At 39.2% G+C, this 21,106-nt stretch overlaps 1 protein-coding gene across 17 annotated transcripts in view; it reads left to right on the top strand.

Annotated features, from left to right (window-relative positions):
- Positions 1-21,106, top strand: part of LOC308188017 (uncharacterized protein) — a 625,739-nt gene that overhangs the window by 80,385 nt on the left and 524,248 nt on the right. The gene's annotated exons all lie outside the window — the stretch shown is intronic.

Raw genomic sequence — 21,106 nt, 5'->3', positions numbered from 1 at the left:
AGGAAAAAAATCAACTTCTTTCTGAAAAGGACATAGTATATATAATCACCACTTATTTTGTGATTTAAAAACATCTGTTGAATAAAGAATTGATTTCAGCAGTGTTCTCTGTACCTTGCAGGGCTCACAAGAGCAGGGACTAGATTACCTGGATCTTTAATATCTGCTAGGCTCTTCATTGCTGCTCTTCTAGCAGATGCCTAGATTGATTGCTTCTCCAATTTTTTTTATTTTTAATTTTGTTTTTTTTTGGTGCAAACCTTCAGAAAAAGGGTATTTTTAAGTCCTTGTTGCATTGTTTGAAAGTCAATTTAATAAAAATATTTAAAGTTCTGTGAAGGGTGGGGGGTGTATAATTCATGGCTGAATGAACAACCCCTTTATCTTTCATCCATTTGTGTGCAAACAAAACAGACAGCCAGAATTGTATTTGGTATCTTTAGGGGATGTTTTTGTCTCTTGAAGACGGCCTCTTGCTCTTGAAGCAAGCTGGACTACTTTCATTAGTGAAAACAGCCATGGGCCTTGTATTGCACTTTTATTAATTACGTACATTATTAAGTAGTCCTTTGCCAGCTGTGCTCTGCAGAGTGCCTGTTTTACTCACAGATGAAACTGGGAAACTATCTGGAAAACAAAAGTCCATTGGTTGTGGGTCTTGTGACCTAAACTTTGGTTTGGTTCAGTTTATCCTACATATTAGCCACTGAAATGAATCCCATGGGAACCCACTTGCAAAGATAAGGAAGATGACAAACACTTTACCATTGGTTTTCCGGAAAGTGAGGCATTAAGTTTCTTCCTAACAGCAGCTGTCTCCTGGCATCTCTGGACTGAATTTTCATTGTGTAATGTCTTTGTAGTAGGTTGCTGTTCCCGCCACCCCCCCCCCCCCCCGCCCCCCAACCCCACATTCTTGATACTTCTCAGGTTTTGATGTGGCACAGGCAGCCCTGTTCCAGGTGGGAGGAGAGTGCCTAGTCCCTCCTCACTCCTGCCTGCTCTTGTTGTGTTGAAGTTCCCAAGGAAAGTATTTTGGTGTACGTGTAATGTCTTTGAATGACCAGCAAGAGGCCTAGTGTGTGCCAGGGTTGTTGCTAGTAAGACACTTGAGAATAGCACGACGACATTTTCCAGGACGAGGTCTTGTGGTTGAACAATGTCCAGGCTGGTGTGTGAGGCAGGGTGTGTGGTGGTGGTTTTCCAGTTCCTTCTTGTTCATATTGCACCAGCAGTAAAAGCTGCTGCAAAACAGACAGTTGTCTTTTACTCCTTCAATTGGCCCAGGCAGATCTTTGTATTTGTAAGCTAGTGCTGAGGAACTTGAATCACTGTCTGTTCAAGGGCAAAAATGAAATAAAAAATAAAGTCTTTGAAAACTAACACTGTCAATCTGGCTGTTTTAGCAACTCCCTTTTATTTTGAATAACTTTAAAATGTTCTTTCAGAGTTTCATACAAGAGATGTGTGGTTGTGATTTTCTCCCAGAATCAAAGAAAAGAAAGGGAGTAGAAGACACTCCTCAGAAAGAAATCTTATCATTAAATGTAAGTCACAAAAGAAAAATAGAAGGAATTAGTCCCATGAATGAGTCCAGATCCGCTTCCCCCTACTGTGATACAGTTTTTCATCCTACTTCTTTGGTTCTGTCTTTTATAATCTCAGGATAAAATACATACCAGCATAGCAGTAGTGTCAGCACTGTGTAGCAAAAGCACTTTATACCTGCCAAAACCCCTACTATTAAAGTCATTTATGTTTGATTGCTAAACAAAGGCAGTGACGCCATCAAAAACTCAGTTAGATTGCTATAACTGCATCTAAACAAGAGCTGTTGATGATGCAGGAATATTGCCAGAAATTGTATATCTAACCAATGCTGCTACATAGGAGTTTTACAAAGCTGCCCTGAACCAAAAGGCTTCTCTGTGTGTGGGTCTATCTGTGTGTGTGTGTGTGTGTGTGTGTGTGTGTGTGTGTCTGTCTCCATGTATGTGTATAAACCTTTTTGTCTGAACAATGAGGATACCGGTGTTGCTGTGTTTCTAATTTGAAAACTAATTTACTTCTCCCCACCTTGGGTTAAAAAAAATAAAATAAAAAAATCAAAAGGACACTTCCCATTCAATTCACTTGACTTTATTGAGAAGTTAATCATTCAGCAACCCTCTATTAGTCTAGAGAAAGCAAGAAATACTTCCAGGAGCAAGTCACCTATCATTTGTGTTAAATTTGTCTCCTCAATTAGCTATAGATGGAGCCCAGATAACCCTTTAATGGTCAATACTTGGTGTGATGTAGCTCCTTCCAACTAACTTTCTAAATAAATCAGAGGATGTAGAGAATGAGGACACACGGAGCCGATGCCAGACAGTAGTTGTTGCACTAGGGGCAGTCCCTCTGATAGGCTGCAGAGCCTAACGCAGGGTCTGGGAGCCAGGGTGGGCTGCTGTGAGCCACCAGAACTGGAGCACAGGGTTGGCTGAGAGTGATGTGGATCTCACCAAAATGGGTGGTAAGCCTCTCAAGCCTCTCCCTTGTTCCTGAGTATTCAGCACCTGTCAGCCTAATGCTTTTGTGTCTCTGCAAGCTTTCAGTTGGTCCCCTGAGGGAAAGGAGTAATTGGTAACTCTTTCTATCATTGGGACCAGATTCCTCCTGAAGTTGTTGACTACTTATTCCTGAAAATCCCGTAGCACTAATAGTAGGTCCAGCAGCCAGCTGAACGCTGTTTGCAAGCATTGGGTCACACTGGGTCTCTGTTAACTGGCAAAAAATATTTTGAGTGTTTGGTCTCTGTTTCGTTTTCTGGTTTGAAGTCTGTAGTGCTTTGTACTTTCTCACAAGGCGCGACAGTCACTCATGAATGACTTTTATGTCTTCTTGTGGTAGAAACTGTGTGGCACCTCATTTTGTGAGCTTTAAAAGCCTTTGCAGCAAGAGTCTTTACATTTCTTTGTGCCACAGATATGAAAGTTGTGAATTTAGGAACTTTTTTCTCCTTTTTTTTTTTATTTTTATTTTTCCAAAATCCAGGACATGTGTTAACTCCACAGAGGTTGAGTTTAAAAGTACGTTTGTTACCCCATGCACTGAAAGGAATTGTGTGGCCCTGCATCCTTGTGGGATTTTGTACTAGTTGATTTATATCAGTTTTCACAAATACCTCCTAACATTTTTTAGTATGTTAGCTTTAGAGTTTGGGAATGATTTTGCTTTGTTTTGCTTGATTCTTGATAGAAGACACATGGCTCAAAGAATGAAAGGAACAGCAAAACTGTTGAACAGAAAAAAAATTATGAACAAAATCAGTCTAAGCTGTTTTAATCAATTGATGATGAAATTATCTGTGAATGTTTTTTTCATTATTTGACCAGTTTTATATTTGGCTCAATAATATTCATCATAGAAAATCTCTTCAAGCTTTCTTGTTGGCTGTTAAATAAATGACTTGAGTGTTTTTTTTTTTTTTTTTTTTTGGCATTCAGACAGATCTATATTGCACATTGGGGCTGTCCTGATTCTGCTATCACCAACTAGTCCATTTTGTTCCTTTCCAACCAGGGTGTGTGTGTGAGTTTCTGCAGTTTGAAATACTTTGATCCTATGTTTTTTTCACTTAGGTTCCTCTGCAGGCTCACCATATTTGCTTCTGAACATCATTTTTTGACCTTCCTCAAAAATTAACAAGCAAGTCAACTGATTGAGGCCTTGTTTAAGGAGTGATTTTACATATATAAGCCTTGTTGGTGACTGGCAAATGGAGTAAGTGGGATTCCATCAGCTTGTTTTATGTTATATACAAATCCTGTGAATTATTTGTTTCTTATGATTTTGTTTTCTAATCCTAAAAGCCAACTTTGAACGATGTTTTCTCAGTCATGCTGGCTCTGTGGGGCGATTGTAATGCAAATAATTTATAATAATTTCCTTTATTCAGTTCTCCTTACAATGTGGAAAGCTGATCTTTCATTCTGACTTAACCTAATGCTCAGTCCCACCTCCTACCTACTTCTTTTAAGCAGAGAGCTCAATTTTTAGTATAAATTATAATGGAAAAAAAAGGCTCTAGAAAAGTGTTTTTAAAAGGTAGAAATATGAGCTAAATCTTCACAACATATGCTTTCAGTATTATCTGAAAGAAAATACACACAGAAAAAGGTATTTGGCCTATAAATGCACAATGTCTAAAGATATTTAAGTATGATTAAAGTACTTTCAAAGACATGCTTGTCAAATATACATTATCCACAGGATTTTTGAAATCTGCATTGCAATGTTTTGATAAATTGGGATTTGATGTATGACATTCCTAGCAGTGGTCAAAAATCTAAATTGCACTGGTTACCTAGTTCAGGTGAATTAATACATAAAACCAAATTCTTAGGATTCCACTCCTGATTATTTGGTATTTGGCCACAACTATGTTGTAACTGAAAACATAAAAGGAATGAAAAACTCTGGACTTGCACAGAATTTTCGGTATGTGCTCATAACTAGACATTTTAAGTCATTTTCAAAAATATGTGTATATACATATAGTGTGGTATTTTGCATCTTCTGTGAAACATTATATAAATGCTTTCTCTCTCCCTATATGAAATCAGTTATCTATATCAAATAGCTATGGACAGAGTTCCAAAAATTCAATTTATGGTCGAATCTCTTGGTTATATTGACATAAAATTACTTGATGTTTTAGAATGAGTTGTTTTTTTTAGAGGGCATGTGTTCAGCATACTGGCTGTCTGTGCTGTGAAGGGTACTTTGTGTTCATTCACAAGTTGGCAGGTAACCATAATCTATTCAAGGGCAAAAGAAGGTTGATAGTTTGTGTTATCCTTAGCAAGTCTGTATCCATTGTCAGAGGGGAATGCATTGACCTTAAAAACCCACAAAAGTAAAACTCAAGTGGTTTGTTCTTGTCACCAGAAGTCCAAGATAAATCTTATAACAGGGATCAGCTATCATGTATTATATATCTACAGACAGTGCGCATTTTTCTCCCATTGTACTTCAGGACTGAGACTTCTTTAGATGACAGTTATGGAAAGTCTGATGTGCCTGGTATGTGCAAAAATAGAAAGTTCTGAACACATTTAATAAAAGTTTAATTTGAGTTATATCAGCACAGAAATTACTATTGATAGGTGAAACCCAAAGGTGCATCAGTTCATACAAAGTTCTATATATGAAATTTTTCAAGATTTGTCTTGTGGTGTAGGCCTCATCATCTTCATCACTTACTTCATTCTTCCTTACTGCCCCATTCTTCCACGTTTTTTATGCTTTAATTAACCCGCTTGTTTATGGCAAGTCTTAACACACCTTTCTTTCTTCTTAATGATTCAAATGGCTTATCTGTTGTACGTATACCCTCTGGCATGTTGGAGAAATGTTTAGCCTTTTTTTTTTCTTGCACTTTTTTTTTTTCCCCCCCACTGTTGTGGACTTCGGCAAGGGTGTTTTGTACAGGTCTTATAACTTTAAGGCTCCATTGCTGTATTTCTGAGGTCATCCTTCTTCAGGCTTTAATTTTCCGTGGAGGATTTTATCAGACATTTTGCAGACCTGTCAAGACTCAGCATGAAATTCCTGCAGGCTTTAGCTTGCCTTTCTGTCCCAGTAAGGAAATTGTATCAATCATGAATCAACCACAAGTCTTGATGATCCGTGTGGAGCTCTTACGGGCTTGCAAAGCTTAAACAAAAATCATGGATGTAAACAAGCACTCTACAGTTTGTGTAGTTCCCTCATTTCTCTCAAAGGCTCGCACATCTGTGACCCTTGTGTACAGGCAGGTGGAGCCAAACCTTGGTGAGCAGAGATCTGCAAGCAAGTACTGGAGAGTAAAATGAGAGATTTCTATTACAGCAATATTCTGAAGATAAGAAGCAAGCTGATGGTACTAGGTACAAAAAAAAAGTTGAATTTTGTCATGTATCCATTGTACTGGCATCATTAAAACACATTTTGCATTTTTTTTCTGGATAATGCAGTGCTTTTATATGCTTTTCAATTCATGTTATTTACCTTTAGCGGTGTTCTGCAAGGGAGGGGATTGTGAACAGATTGCTTGTGAGTAAAAGCTAAAGGTACTATTTTTTTAAGCTCAACAGGAAACATTCCCTTGTTATTTCTTCAGTTTGTGATTGAAGAGTCATAGAAAGAGCTGTGTTTGCTAAAAGTGTTAGCTCCTGTGACAGCTTCAAATCACCTTTTAAGAGGCAATTTGTCCTCCTATTGGGCCTGATTTTGATGTTTGTTCAGGTGTAAATCATGGGTAGTCTACAGGAGCTGGTCCATTTGCATGAATATGAAAGTAGAGCAAGTGAGATAAGAACCATTTGATGATGCAATAAAGTTACACCTGTGGCCTCTGGTATTTATTTTTCTTGTCAGCTTTCATTATAATCAGTCAGGATAAATACTGTGACAGTGGAGTTTTACCTGTTCAAAATCATGTCTGTCTCAGATCAAGACTGAATCAATATGTATATGTTTGTAAGTAGAAGTGTCTCCTGCAACTTATTCAGTTGTCTTTGCTACATGTACCTTAAGAAAAATGATATCAGCTTTGTAATTCTCTTAGCTTGTTGAACTTGTTCTAGATTCCGGGAAATAATTCCCTACCAGTGGGGGTATGGCATGGCACAACGCCCAGGATGCAAAAGACAGTATGCCAACAAGGCAGGCTGTGCTATAATCTGAAGGATTTTTTTTTTTTTTTTAAGAAAAGGGACTAAGCAGGAAGTCAAATTTTGCGAGGTAACTGACAAGATACAGGAAGCACCGCTCTGCTGGCAGACACGTAAGAAGATGTGAATTCAGACCCTGGAGAAGCCAATGTGGTGGGAGGTAGTGAAAGACGCGGGGAACTCTCGTAGCAGGAGGCTGATGAAATGTTAGAATGAGTGCATCTGAGATGGTGGCAAAAACATTTGTATCAGTGCTGCCTTGGCAGACAGGCTGTTTGTACAGTGATTCAGATCTAGATGACATGAGGAGGAGGTGAATAAGAAGGAAGGGGAGGTGATTTAGCTCCAGGCAGTGGGTTTTTCTATTTCCTTCCCCAGTACAGGTACCACCAATAGGTGCCTTTGAAACATGAAGGTTGCTGTGTCAGAAACATTAAAAGATTTGCCTTTGTCATGCAACTACAAAGCTGTGGTGCTTCTTATGATATAGTGCGCCATGGACATGGACTTGCAAATCTTTTTACATATATGCCTGAAGAACTCTTCTGGCTGTAGGGTTTTTTTATGTCTCTTATAGGAAACTGAACATGCAGTTTAGAAGAGACTCCATCTCCCCTTTTTGCTTTCTGAAGCTTATCGCTCTCTTTCTAGTCCTACTTGCCTTTCTTTTGGAACTCTGTACATCAGCTAGACTGGGAAAGATGAGATTTGTGTGTGAAAAAAGAGCAAATGCAATATAAGTGAGGGGAGAAAGACAGAAGGCAGACAATCTAGCATAGTTCATGAGGAAATATAAAGCAGGGAGAATGAATTAAAAAGCTAGAATATATTTTTGATGTATCCTGTCTAGGGAAAAATAGCTGATTAAAAGTCAAACTTTCTTATCTTCTTACTGTTTCAAGAGATGGAGTCAAGGCTGCATGGCACAAGAATTAAACCTGTTTCTGCAAAAAGTGCATCTTGATTTAAAAAGAAAAACCTGGGAGACTGGCAAGGTAGAGGGATACCTTCAAGGTATATTTGAACTTTTCTAATATTTTTGGAATATTAATTGGTATTTTTCCCAATCTGCGATTGATTGGAAAAAGCTCAAGAATTATTTTGTAGAATGGCTTCTAAAGGTCTGATAAACAGCAACTCTGTAACTAACTTGTTGACGTGTTGAAAACTTGTCCTTTGACAATTTTTTGTTGTTGTTGTTTTTCCAAGTTCACTGTTTCCTTGCTAACTTAGCTTATGGACTTGCTGAAAATGGTGATTGAGGATCCACACCATACTGCGGGCAGTTTGTGCCACATTACTGGCATGAAGAAGGATTTCCCAGGGTAATACCAAATCAAAGCATATTGTTTCTACATTTCTTCAGCCCAGGAATTTGATGGGTTCTTTTTATTCCATTCACATTTCTGATGGGAACTCTTGTGACTGAATATAGTCCAAATAATTCTAGTTACACCTAGAGATTTTTTTCTTTGCATGTCAGGTCTGGGATTAACACTCTCCAAGCGTTTCCATACTAAATCCTCTCTATTCCAAGGACGATGTGTTGAATATAAGCTGCCTGCAGGGCTTCCTTTCTGAACAGGTAGCATGGTCTGTGCGATGATGGTCTGGATCTGTTTATTTGAAAGTTTTGTTCTTGTTCTTTAAGGCCTGACTAGACTGGTTGTTAAATTCTGTGATCTTTACTGCTTTGATCAACCACAAGGGAAGCCCTTGGGCAAGAAGGAAAATGATAAAGCTGGATGTTTATGGCTTTTTAAGCCTGGACTTCTGAGCAGTGTTTTTCTACAGACAGTGCCCTTAGAAAACCTTAGGGAGATTTTCACATGTGCGTGTACATGCACCCATGAAAACTAGCAGGTCACATAAAAAGTAACAAAGTAAATTGAACTATCACAAACCATTTTAAAATGCTGTGAAGCTTTTTTTCAGCAATAAAGAAAACTACTGTACTGGAAAAATGAACATTGATATATAAGAACATGTGGATAGATGTTTATCTGCAGGTTTACAGATGTACGTATATCTTAAGAATTATGATTGTTATCAGTGTCTCAACAGAATCATCCTGCTCAAACTACATTTTGCAAGATTAAGATAAATACTGTTCCTTTATTTTTACAGAAAAGTGGAGTATCTTTAAGTGTAAGTAAATGAAAATAATTGCCCCCAAGGAAATTTACAATATTTCAAAAAATGTACAGCACAAATACTGAAATTACCAGACTTCACAAGTCTTTTGAAATCAATCCTGATAATACATATTTTACAAGGGAAAATTGTTAAGAACTTGAACTTTCCTCAGAAGCAGTCTTAGCTGCTGCAGTGTTGCTGAAGTTCACATCCAAGAGGTTTTTAAACAGTGCATGTGGGGTGGCTGTGTATTCACAGCATCCATCAGGACTGGATGTTCTGAAGTTCCTCTCGTGTCTCCTCTTTGTGTGGAGCACTGTTGACAAGTTGTGAAAAAGCAATAGATTGGCTCTCAGGTACAGAGAAATATATGTCTGGATGCTCTACAGGCAAGGATTTGAGTTATATTTTTTTAATGGGTAGCTTTCATTTCTAGTGTATACTTTTTCCTCCTGATTCAGTGCAGGGTACTTTTTTTAGCAACTAGAGATGACTGCTAAAAATGAAGAACAGGTTTGTCAACAGCAGTCCTTTAACTGACCCACCCTATTAACTCCCACTCTTTCAGCAGTGGCACCTTGCTCTGCTTTGAGGGATATGAAGAGGTACAGAGGCAGGATGAGAGGCAGAGATGAATCTGCTTGCCCTAAGACCGATGGTCCCAAAACATGATGCCAGACTTTATAATATGCTTCCTATGAATAATGAACAGGTCTGGTTTTATGAAAAATACCTTGATTCAAACAAACAGCTTTTAAAAAGGACAGAATGACCCTTATTCACTGCAGTCTGTCAGCTAAGAAAGCAAAAAGACAGGAGTGCAATATGAAGTTCTATTTGCTGACAGCTAAATCAAAAAATGTCATCCCACTGGGCACACAAATACACACTTTGGAGGAAAATATACAGGTGAGGACTCTACCCTGTATCCTGTTCTTTCCACAAAGGGAGCTGAATGTATTTAAGGGTCTCGTCTTTTGTCAGTACTGTTATGGCTAGAAATGGTGAAATGATGTAAAGCACTGTTGACAAACTCCTTTTCAAATAGTGGCTAGTTCATGTGGTTGTGTTAGCTTATTTAGACAATTTCTGCTCTTTCATTGCATGGATGGGTGTACAGATCCTTTCTGAGCAAATACACGTTGTTTTGCATAAGCAAAATGCTGTTGTTTGTGATAACTGGAGGAAAAAAAAAGAGGAAAAAAAAAAAAACCCTCCCCTGAGACCCTGTCAGATACTTGTAATAAATTGTGTGGGTTTTAATCTTCTATTGAGGGCTCTCCAAGGAAGTCTTGTTAAAATTAATCTTTGGAGAATTAAGTATGAGAATAAGTAATCTTTGGAGAATTAGCACAGAAACCTCTGAATCTGAAATGACAAGTGTCTGGGCCACAACGTATGTGTTCGTGGATCAGTGAAGAAACATGGTGATGCCAATAAAATCTATATGTGATGACCATAACCTCCCTAGGGATGCACAAGCAGTCTGTATGAGTTCTCTAGGTCTGGCATACACAGAGCATTTATACCAAAGTGATTCTGATTTAATCAGTGCCCTGAGCTGGTGGAAGGGGGTGGGGAGCAGGATGTGGCCTTCGCTATCCATGAGGAAATGGTTGGCGACCTGCTACGGAGCTTGGATGTGCGCAAGTCGATGGGGCCGGATGGGATGCACCCGAGGGTACTGAAAGAACTGGCGGAGGAGCTGGCCGAGCCGCTTTCCATCATTTATCGGCAGTCCTGGCTATCGGGGGAGGTCCCAGTTGACTGGCGGCTAGCCAATGTGACGCCCATCTATAAGAAGGGCCGGAGGGTAGACCCGGGGAACTATAGGCCTGTCAGTTTGACCTCAGTGCCAGGAAAGCTCACGGAGCAGATTATCTTGAGGGTCATCATGCGGCACTTGCAGGGCAAGCAGGCGATCAGGCCCAGTCAGCATGGGTTTATGAAAGGCAGGTCCTGCTTGATGGACCTGATCTCCTTCTATGACCAAGTGACGCGCTTGGTGGATGAGGGAAAGGCTGTGGATGTGGTTTACCTTGACCTCAGTAAGGCTTTTGACACCGTTCCCCACAACATTCTCCTCAAGAAACTGGCTGCTCGGGGCTTGGACTGGCGTACGCTTCGCTGGGTTAGAAACTGGCTGGATAGCTGGGCCCAGAGAGTTGTGGTGAATGGAGTCAAATCTGGTTGGAGGCTGGTCACTAGTGGTGTCCCCCAGGGCTCGGTACTGGGGCCGGTCCTCTTTAATATCTTTATCGATGACCTGGATGAGGGCGTCCAGTGCACCCTCAGTAAGTTTGCAGATGACACCAAGCTAAGTGCGTGTGTCGATCTGCTCGAGGGCAGGAAGGCTCTTCAGGAGGATCTGGATAGGCTGGACTGATGGGCTGAGGCCAACTGTATGAAGTTCAACAAGGCCAAGTGCCGGGTCCTGCACCTGGGGCGCAACAACCCCAAGCAGAGCTACAGGCTGGGAGATGAGTGGCTGGAAAGCTGCCTGGCCGAGAGGGACCTGGGAGTATTGGTTGATAGTCGGCTGAATATGAGCCAGCAGTGTGCCCAGGTGGCCAAGAAGGCCAACAACATCCTGGCTTGCATAAGAAGCAGTGTGGCCAGCAGGGCTAGGGAAGTGATTGTGCCCCTGTACTCGGCTCTGGTGAGGCCGCACCTCGAGTACTGTGTTCAGTTTTGGGCCCCTCGCTACAGGAAGGACATGGACGTGCTCGAGCGAGTCCAGAGAAGGGCGACCAAGATGGTGAGGGGTCTGGAGAACAAGTCTTACGAGGAGCGGCTGAGGGAGCTGGGCTTGTTCAGCCTGGAGAAGAGGAGGCTCAGGGGCGACCTCATCGCTCTCTATAGGTACCTTAAAGGAGGCTGTAAAGAGGTGGGGGTTGGTCTGTTCTCCCATGTGCCTGGTGACAGGACGAGGGGGAATGGGCGAAAGTTGCAACAGGGGAGTTTTAGGTTGGATGTTAGGAAGTACTTCTTTACCAAAAGGGTTATTAAGCATTGGAACGGGCTGCCCAGGGAGGTGGTGGAGTCACCATCCCTGGAGGTCTTTAAAAGACGTTTAGATGTAGAGCTTAGCGATATGGTTTAGTGGAGTACTTAGTGTTAGGTCGGAGGTTGGACTCGATGATCTTGAGGTCTCTTCCAACCTAGAAATCTGTGATACTGTGATATACAATATTTTTGATAATCCTGCCTCTACATGGAACTCTTGCTTTCTGTGAACATTCATAACAGCTACATGTGTAAGCTGTGAAGTTGAAAGCATTAGTAACAGGTGTTTAAAAAAAACTAAGTTCTATTTCAGCCTCAGAAGAGGAAGGACAGAGATCAATGAATTAAAATAAACTTGAACTTCATATAAATGCTCCTTATACCATAGTTAGCACAGCATAAATGTCCAAGAAAATAAGGGGTACATGTAATTCTTGCTCTTCCTCCCATCCCATGAAACCACCATCCCCACTCCCAATTTACACTTTTCCCAGAACTGCCTACAGGAGCAGTGGATGAGTGAGAGGGACAACTTTGTCCTCTGACAAAAGTTTATTTTTCAGATTTTTATTTTCTACGATGGTTGACGTTCTGTTGTCTTTAGTTGATGCTGAATAATAGAATGGCTTAGGTTGGAAGGGACCTAAGAGGTCATTTAGTTCCAACCTGCAAGGGACAATTTTCACTGCATTAGGTGCTCAAAGCCCCATCCAACCTGGCCTTGAACACTTCCAGAGAGAGGTGTCATTCTGGACAACACGTTGCAGTGCTGCACAGCCCTCATAGTAGAGAATTTCTTCCCAACATCTAATCAAAACCTACCCTCTTTTAGTTTAAAACCATTATCTCTTGACTCCCTCCCCATCTTTTCTATAGGCACCCTTCAAATACTGAAAGGCAGCTCTAAGGTCTCTCTGGAGCCTACTCTAGGCTAAATAACCCCAACTTTCTTAGCCTGTCTTCATAGGAGAGGTGCTCGAGCTCTCTGATCATCTCCTCTGGACACACAATAGCAAGTCCATGTTCTCCTTATGCTGCAGGCCCTAAAGTGAAATGCAGGGCTCCAGGTGGGATATGACTGTACTTCCTCCCTCCTCTCACCATCCCTCCAAACTGACCTTTATTTCCCATAACCCTGCTCAAGCATTAACCTTCAATGGTGGTCCTAAGGGCTGCATCTGGTTGTGATGGCTGCATTTGGCTCAAAGTGGAATTGAGGGAGACAGATGACAACACAATAGCCAAGGGCAATGCACACACCTAACCACAGTGCTGGTCAATGTCCCACTCAAGCCAAATTTGGCAGAAACTAATGTCTGCAGTTGGTATGCAAATATGACTACGTAAATCATCTTACCCCATAAATCGTGAGCAGCCCAAGAGCCCTTTTAGCTCTCCTGCACAGCAGCAGGCTACACAGCAGGATCTCCCCTTGAGTCATGATGCCTCTCAAGGTTATGCCTGCTGCAGAGGTCCTTTGCTCCTTGCTGTTGAGAGATTCCTTGCTGCAGTAGATCCCTGGTGAAAGATTAATATCTTGTTGAACTTTGTAATCTTCGCTAAGGTTATATCTTTAACTGTGCACATGTAACCCTTCAAACACAAACTGTTGACCAAGTTTGGGAAAGAAATTGGGTCCAGCCTCACCTACACTCCTCAAAGTAGGAATTTAGAAAGAAAGAGGGTCCTCTATGAACCTTGTGACTCATCAGGAGGGCCTTTCTGGTGCATCTGGCTTACCTTGCCCTGTATGCAGTAAATAATCAAGTGTACCTTGCCATCATCAAATCTTTTGTTAAATCATGAAAGCTTTGTTAAATCACTGCTTTTTATCCATTAAACTATTCAGAATACAATTTTAATTCAAAATGAAGATAGTCTCCGAAAGCGTTATCTCAAAAGAGAATAAACTTACTCAAAATAATGTGACCTCCTCTTTCTCCACTTTCTTAAAACCTAAATTGATAGTTTACCTTCTCAGTGACCTCTCCCTTCTCAAGACTTTACATTAGCAGTTTTCTGCATCTATTCCACATCACAAGTTACGGCTGAAATTGTTCCTTTCTTAATAAAATATTCTTGCAAACTGTGTGTCTTGCCTGACTGTTATGTCCAGGGAAGCATGAAAATTGTAATAATAGAAAGATTTGCTTTGCACTCTTTACATTTACTCTTTCAAATTCCTATTACAAAAATGGACACTGCTAAAATGTAAACAAATATTAAGTTATCTGCAGTGTCTTGTCCAACTTCAGTGACAAATCAGTTTAAAAAAATGTAATTTCACAACCCTTAAGTTTCACTCAGTGGCAGAGAGTAAATACTGAATAAGTGCTTGTGATGCAGAAGGTTAGTTTTCTAAAAAAGCTTGCCTCTGCTTCTCCAAATGTTCAACCATGTAAATTTTAACAGAACTGGAGTAGCAACTACAGGACAAAGAATATGATTTGAGAAATCTGAAGAGTAGCAGATTGGCAGCACCACTGAGACAAAAAATAAAGTCTCTCCCATCTGTCTCTTCCTCAGTCTTGCTCATGTGCAACTTAGTGGGATTTGCTGGGTGTTTCTTTGAATCCCTAAATTTAGGTTGGCTTGGATCTCTGAGTTTGATATGGATTTTCCCTTCTGTCCTTCCTAATCCTGAGGTGACTGAGACTTCGTTTCCACAATAGGTGGTCCTTCTCAAACAAGCTTTCTTATGTATTCACCAGAAGCCCTCTAGTTCTGTGGTATATAAAACTTACTTTGTGCCTGTAGAATTCCTATTTGCTTTTATAAATGTATGTGCAGAATATGACATGATGTGGGCACATGGCACGCTTGTTTTCTTTTGATGTTTGAAGACTGAACTTAAGATGATAGTACTGATGACATCTTTCCACCTGTTGGAAGAAGCGTTTGCTTTTCACAAGAGGGTTTCTTGTACTTTCTTAACTTAAGGACATATTGGGACAAAATTATCCTGGACAAGAAAAGGGAGGAGATGCAATTTCTGTGAAGAAACATCCTTTTCCTACACTATTGCTAGGATTGCAGGAATGAGACATAGACTTAGTGAACAAGAACTAATACCAACAAATGGCAATAGATAACAGGTCAAAACACTAGGAATTACAAAGATCCAAGTTTAGGCACAATATGTAACTCAGCGGGAGCGTATCCACACATTCTTGAGGCAGAAACTAGAACCCACTGTGATGTTACAGGGGAATAGAACTACACAAGTCTACTGTCTGAGCTTACGCTGTGTGTGTGCGTGTGTTTTGTGGTGGGGGTTCATGTTGACTCAAAGCGTAAGGTTCTGAGGTTTGTGGGGGGTTTTACTTGTTTGTTTTCAGGGAGAGCAAAGATCTGTAGCATGCCTTTCTGTTCAGATACAAATGCTATGGCAGCACAAAATGCTCAGTACAAAATTAAAGTAATTATCTTTTGAAAGTATTTAAAGCTTTTAAAATTAGGTCAGTTTCAAAATGGATGTGCTGTTCTGTTTTTAAAGTGCCTAAATATTTCCATTTTCCTCCCTTCCTTCCTGCTTGGAAGTACTTATATACCCTTGTCAAATAAATGAACTTTTGCCTTAGGGTATGTTAGAGGATAGAAAATGGGAGAAAAAAAAAAAAAAGAAAATCTTTGTACATTTGCGTAAATTAACAAATGAAGAGTTGAACGTATTTTATACCTAATTTATTTTATGTATACACCGTTTTTCTCTAGAAAAGCACATGTTGCATTACAGATTACAGGTAACCCATCAAACACTTCTGGTTTTGTTTAAAAAATTAACTTCACCAAAAAAAAAATGCTTGTCATGTTGATACCAAACGAGTAATGGTTTTGGATTTTCTATTTGAAACATTTTAAAGAGTTCCTCTCAGAGGATTACATTTTTCAGACAGCATGAAACAGGTTTACAATGATTGTGATTATACATTTGTTTTCTCTTATTTTAAACGTGAGTCTTCATGGTCAAAGTTAGTGTATGCATAATTATCTGCATGCACATAAATAGAGAATGTTCCATAATACGACAACCCTGAAATTTAAGAAACAACTTATGCATTCTTGCCTATGTAGTTTTTTTGTTTTTATGTGGGGTGGGTATTTGTGATCATGTAATTAGTAAGGTTCATACTGATTCCTATAACTAGTTCTTTTCTACTAGTTCTTTCTTTAAGGGGCAGAGAGCCTTTTGCAGCCAGCCTAAGTTTGTTGTTCTGTCCAAACTTGTCACTGCTGCTCTGGGATTTCTGAGGTTTTCCTAGTAGTGAATGTGTTGCCACTCTGGCAGCAATATGAACTTGGGCTAATGATGTTCATATGTTGTTATTTTTGATACCATGAGAAAGGCAAATGAGAAGCAAAAGATTTAATAGGTTCAGAAGTAATCTCGGAACACTTTCTCTTGCAGCATCGAAGAGAGCTCTGAGACTGTCTTTGGGATGGGGAGGAGGAGCACCACGACTTTGTAACAGAAAAGGCTAGTGCTTACCAGAAGGAAAGAAAAAAAACAATATTTTCCTTACCATTGGGCTGTATAAGCTATTGGGCTTCTTGTTCCTGTGTTTTTGTCTCAAACAGGTAGACTGCAGATTAGAAGGTGTGCTGCAGTAGCTCTGCTGTGATGATTGTTTTCATTTCCACTTGCAGTCAGCCATCAGCAGACCATAATAAGATCACAATATTGTTGTAGGACTGGAGCTCTGACCTACAACGTTTAAGTTTCTACTCTTACTGTCTTTACATTGACAAAACAGGTTCTTGAAAAAGTGTTTTCCCTTATGGGTGTATCACTTGATACTTACAATGATTTGTGCCACTTAGGTATATTTCTGCCTTTAGCACTGAAAAATAAATCCGTTTTTTTTCAGGTTGTCTGGTTTTAGGTACATTTTCAACCCCTTAGAAATGAGTTGGTTTGGGTAAAATGTTTCATCTACATTGTGTAGATAGACTGAGGTCTTATATTCTGGGAAATTTGCAAGAGGGAAATAATCTAGAGATTTTGCATGTGCATGGAATTCTGAAGATGAAAGTGTTTTCTTTCAACAGTGTATGTGAGTCATTAAAATACTTCTCAAAGTTGGTATTTTTCCTTCAACTATGAAGTAGAGGATCTTACCTCCCAAGTACTTTAAAGAGGGATCGAAACAGTTAGTACTGTAAAAATAAACAGAAACAAATTAGATGAAAAAGCACTTTTAAGTATCCTGGAATTTCATGTCAAATGGAGTTTGACAGGGTGTTGAGCAAACTAAATTGTTTCTATGAGATGGAGTAAGGATTTTGGATCCTTTTTTTGTTTGTTTGTTTTTAGCTGAGGCTTGAATATAATTTAGTTTCCAGTGTAACAAAAAGGTTTGAATTTTCTTGTCAAAGAAAATGTTCCTAGGCTAGAGCAGAAAAAAAAAAATATGTCGAGAAATCTTGTATCAGCAGAGTTGTTATGATGATGTTTGTATTGCATTGATGCTTCAAGTTTAACTGTATAGATGTCTTAGAGACAAATCCTCACAGTATCCCCAGATAACTACTGGCTCATTTTTAATTTTTGGGGGGAGGGAGGGGGCTGGAAAAATTGTTATTTTTTTTTTTAGATAATTTCAAGATGTTATACAGACTGTGTTAAGTAGTTGAACTTTAGTATGATTTAAATTAGTATTATGCAGGATTAATTTTCTTTACGAAAATAAAAGGGCCAAATTGATCTTGGTATGCATCTCAGCCTGGTCTCCACTTAAACCATGTGTTTTGTAAAACAAATCACTTAAATTGGAGGGACATTAGTTAAATCTAAAACATGCTTCTCAGTGTTGTGAACCAATGTGCATCACAGCCTTTTGAGATGAATTTCCTCAGAGCACTGGTGCAGATATACCAACATTTAAAAGTTAAATACAAATAGATCCAGATGAAAGCCAGTCACAGAGGTCCCCATCTGGCAAATATCTGTGTACTTAACTTTATGCACATGAATGTTAACAGTGAAGTTAACTGGATTATTCATGTAAAATTAAGCACATATGCTGAAGCTCATTTGTGTCATTTCCTTCTCACTAAGGACATGAAAATGAATAATAATACCCTTGTCTGTTGATTCTTGCAAAGATGTCTATATGTAGGCAGGTGCTTAATTTCTAAGGTCTGTGGAGTCAAAGTATTTGTCTTCAAAATGTAAACACGTGCAGAAGACTTGGCAGAATCAAACCATGTGTCTAAGCAGATGTATTTATAGCCTCAAACCACACTGGTTTACTCAGAATAAAGCCATTGTTTGAATGACTTTTCAAGCTGAAAAGACTCTGGGAATTTGGAAAGGCAATGAAGTTCCAAGTATTATTAAAAGAAAAATAGTCTTGTACCAGTTTTCGATTAATTTTGATTGTATTACAACTCATCCTTAATTCAAATGAGCTAAACTCATCACTGGTTGTAAATCCATAGGGTGTTTATTTTCATTCATTTTCTCCCATGAAATATATTATTAGCACATCATATTTGAGTCTTTGCTTATTGCAGATAAGTCCCCTTTCCATTCAGTGATAATTTCATATTCAAATAGTGTATACATTAGTGATGTGATTTAATTCTCCAGTTTATTTATGTTTGAAAGGCTAATGTTTTCCAAACTGCAATTTAAGGGTGCATGTAGCAAGACAAATTATGGGTTCCCAAGTGAGTCAAGTTGTGCAAATTGTCAGCTTGCATTGACATGCAAAGGCACATTCTGAGCTGCCATAAGTTATGTGTTGTGGGGCTAGATAAGAATAGGGTAACAAGCAAATCAAGTGAAAAAGGAATTTGCCCAGCAGGAATTCCCTACAGAGCAGGTAAAATTGTAAGACTTGTGTAAATCATTGCAGAGAGAATGGAAAAATAGACCATTGTTATTAATCCTCCTAACTTTTCCATCATTCAAATATGAAATTCCATAAACTTGCTATTTTAAGGAAAGATTGTGGCACTTAGGTCCATGATATCTATTAGTTGATCCACAGTCGTAATTCATCAGGAACAATTAAGTTCCTTTCTGCCAGTGCAGGCAACACTGTGTGTATATGGATTCTTTTTTTCCTCTGGCAGAGGTACTACTAATATCTTATGAAGGATTTCAGTGGATGTAGTATGTGAATATTTCTGTGAAAATGTATTGCCTAGATGGACATAAAGAACTGTTCATTGTGACTCTTCACTACAAGTATTTATTGGATCCTGGAAAATATCTGGGCTAATCCTACCTCTGTAAAGCACTGGTGTGCATATGAGAGATTTTGCCATCAACGGAAATTAGCATAAATAAACCCACAATGTTTAGGTTATAGAAATGGGGTCAGCTTTTGTAATTTAGGAGTACACTGTTGCAAACTATTTTAGGCTTGAAGGGTGTGTTGTTAATGCTTTGTAGTAGAGGGTTGAGGTCCAGTTTACAGTCTGAGTAGCAGTTTCAGGGATTTCTAAGCATAAACTGCCTCAGTTAGAACCTTTCATTCATTTCTGAGATGTATTTTGTTAAAAAAATTCTCAAAAAAAAAAAGAGAGTGCATGGGAGCACATTAATTCACTTGTCTCAAGCTGGCGTAGATTTTCTAGCACCTTGTGACACCTCTTTCATTCTGCACCTCCTTATCCACCTAGACAAGCCTGGCAGATTGTAAGGACATCAGCTATTATCCTATCACTTCCTAATCAAAGCAGCTCTTACTACTTGCTGTCAGCTGCTTTCAGAAGTGAAAATGATGGTGGCCAGCAGCATTGTGAAGCTGAGAATTACTTGTCATTAGAAGTGGCAGAGGAAGGCAGGACATTATCCAGGAATATTTATTTGAACTTTCACATGACTTTTTTTCCACTCCATTTATTCCTCATTGTTTCATTCTCCCTGTGAAGAATTTGGTCACTTGATCCTGACTGATATGGAAACTAATCTGGATGCCTGGGCATTTTCAGAAGGTTGTTGTCAAAGGCACATTTTGTTGACTTTTCAAAAAAATTTTAGTCAAGGACTGGAAAATACAATGGCAAGGTATGCATATTATTCATCTACTTTAGAAACAAACTAACAATGAGATATGTTGGGCGCTTGTCTACATTCTGAATGCCAAAATACCTCCAACTATAGCAAGAAACAGTTGCATTGCATTGGTAGGAATGATTCTGGAAGGCAAAAGGCCAATTCTTGTTTTTGGCTCAGCTGGAGGCTGGAGACAAGATGATGAACTTCTGTCATCTGTTACAATGAATACTTGAGCTCAGAAAGGATAGAAGGGCAGAAAGCTGCTTTGTAATCAAGCTAAACCATTGTTTCTTTAATGCATATCTAATGTTCAGACTGCATGTGGACAGTTTTAATCTATGTTTGCTGGAGAAGTTAATCTTGCTTTGCTCTACTGCATAGTATGTGTTGGCGCTCGGAGGAATATTACTTACAGACTTTCTGCAGGTTAAAACCATGTCTTTTTGTGGTTCACTTTTTTTTTTTTTTTATTGTCTTCCTCTCATTCATTGCTTAACTGAGAAGTTATAACTCCTTCTGAGGTGAGCCATAGTATCAGGCTAAGCTGGATAAATCCATAAGGTCATTTTGTTTTCTGTAGCTTACATGAGAGACTGAATAGACTGATTCTTTTCCTTGATGACAGATTTCTGTGGGGGGGGGGGGGGGGGAGGGGGGCATGGAGAAGTGAATTTTCGTTCCTTTTTCATTGTGAGTAAAATGACTCTACCTGCTTTGTGCCTGTCAGGTAGTACTATATGATTTTTTCTCTCTTTCTTTTAATGACATTATCCCAACTTAAATGTCAGTCCTCTCCATTATCTTTCCAGATTACATTTAGTTAGATCTTTAAAAAGATGAGATATTGATAAGTCTCTCAAAACGCTTGCTTTTTGTGCAGATCATATCATCTGCTCTTGTGATGAGGCTACAGTCTAATCTTTACTGAAAATATTGCCTGGACTTCCCTGTTCAGTGTCTTCATTATTACACACTTTGTATAGCTACAGAACCAGAGTTTTCTATCATTTTGGAAAGTGTAGTTTCAACTATTTGTCTTGCTGTTGCATTTCAGTTAAATGTGGCCTCTGCTGAAACTCTTTCAAAGTAAATTCTACCATTTTGTAAACACTTACTGGTATGAGCCACTCATAACATACGTACTTGCACACAAATACTCATCTCTGATTATTTCAAATCTCATTAAAATGTCCAACTTTGAAATGTGGAGAAAAAAAAAAAAGGCAGAATGAGAATATAACATCTTTCTGAATTT

This window comes from Anser brachyrhynchus (assembly GCF_964034855.1).
Source record: "Anser brachyrhynchus genome assembly, chromosome: 1".
Lineage (NCBI taxonomy): Eukaryota > Metazoa > Chordata > Aves > Anseriformes > Anatidae > Anser > Anser brachyrhynchus.
The sequence above is the reverse complement of the archived record's forward strand: the minus strand, read 5'-3'. Positions and strand labels throughout refer to the sequence as shown.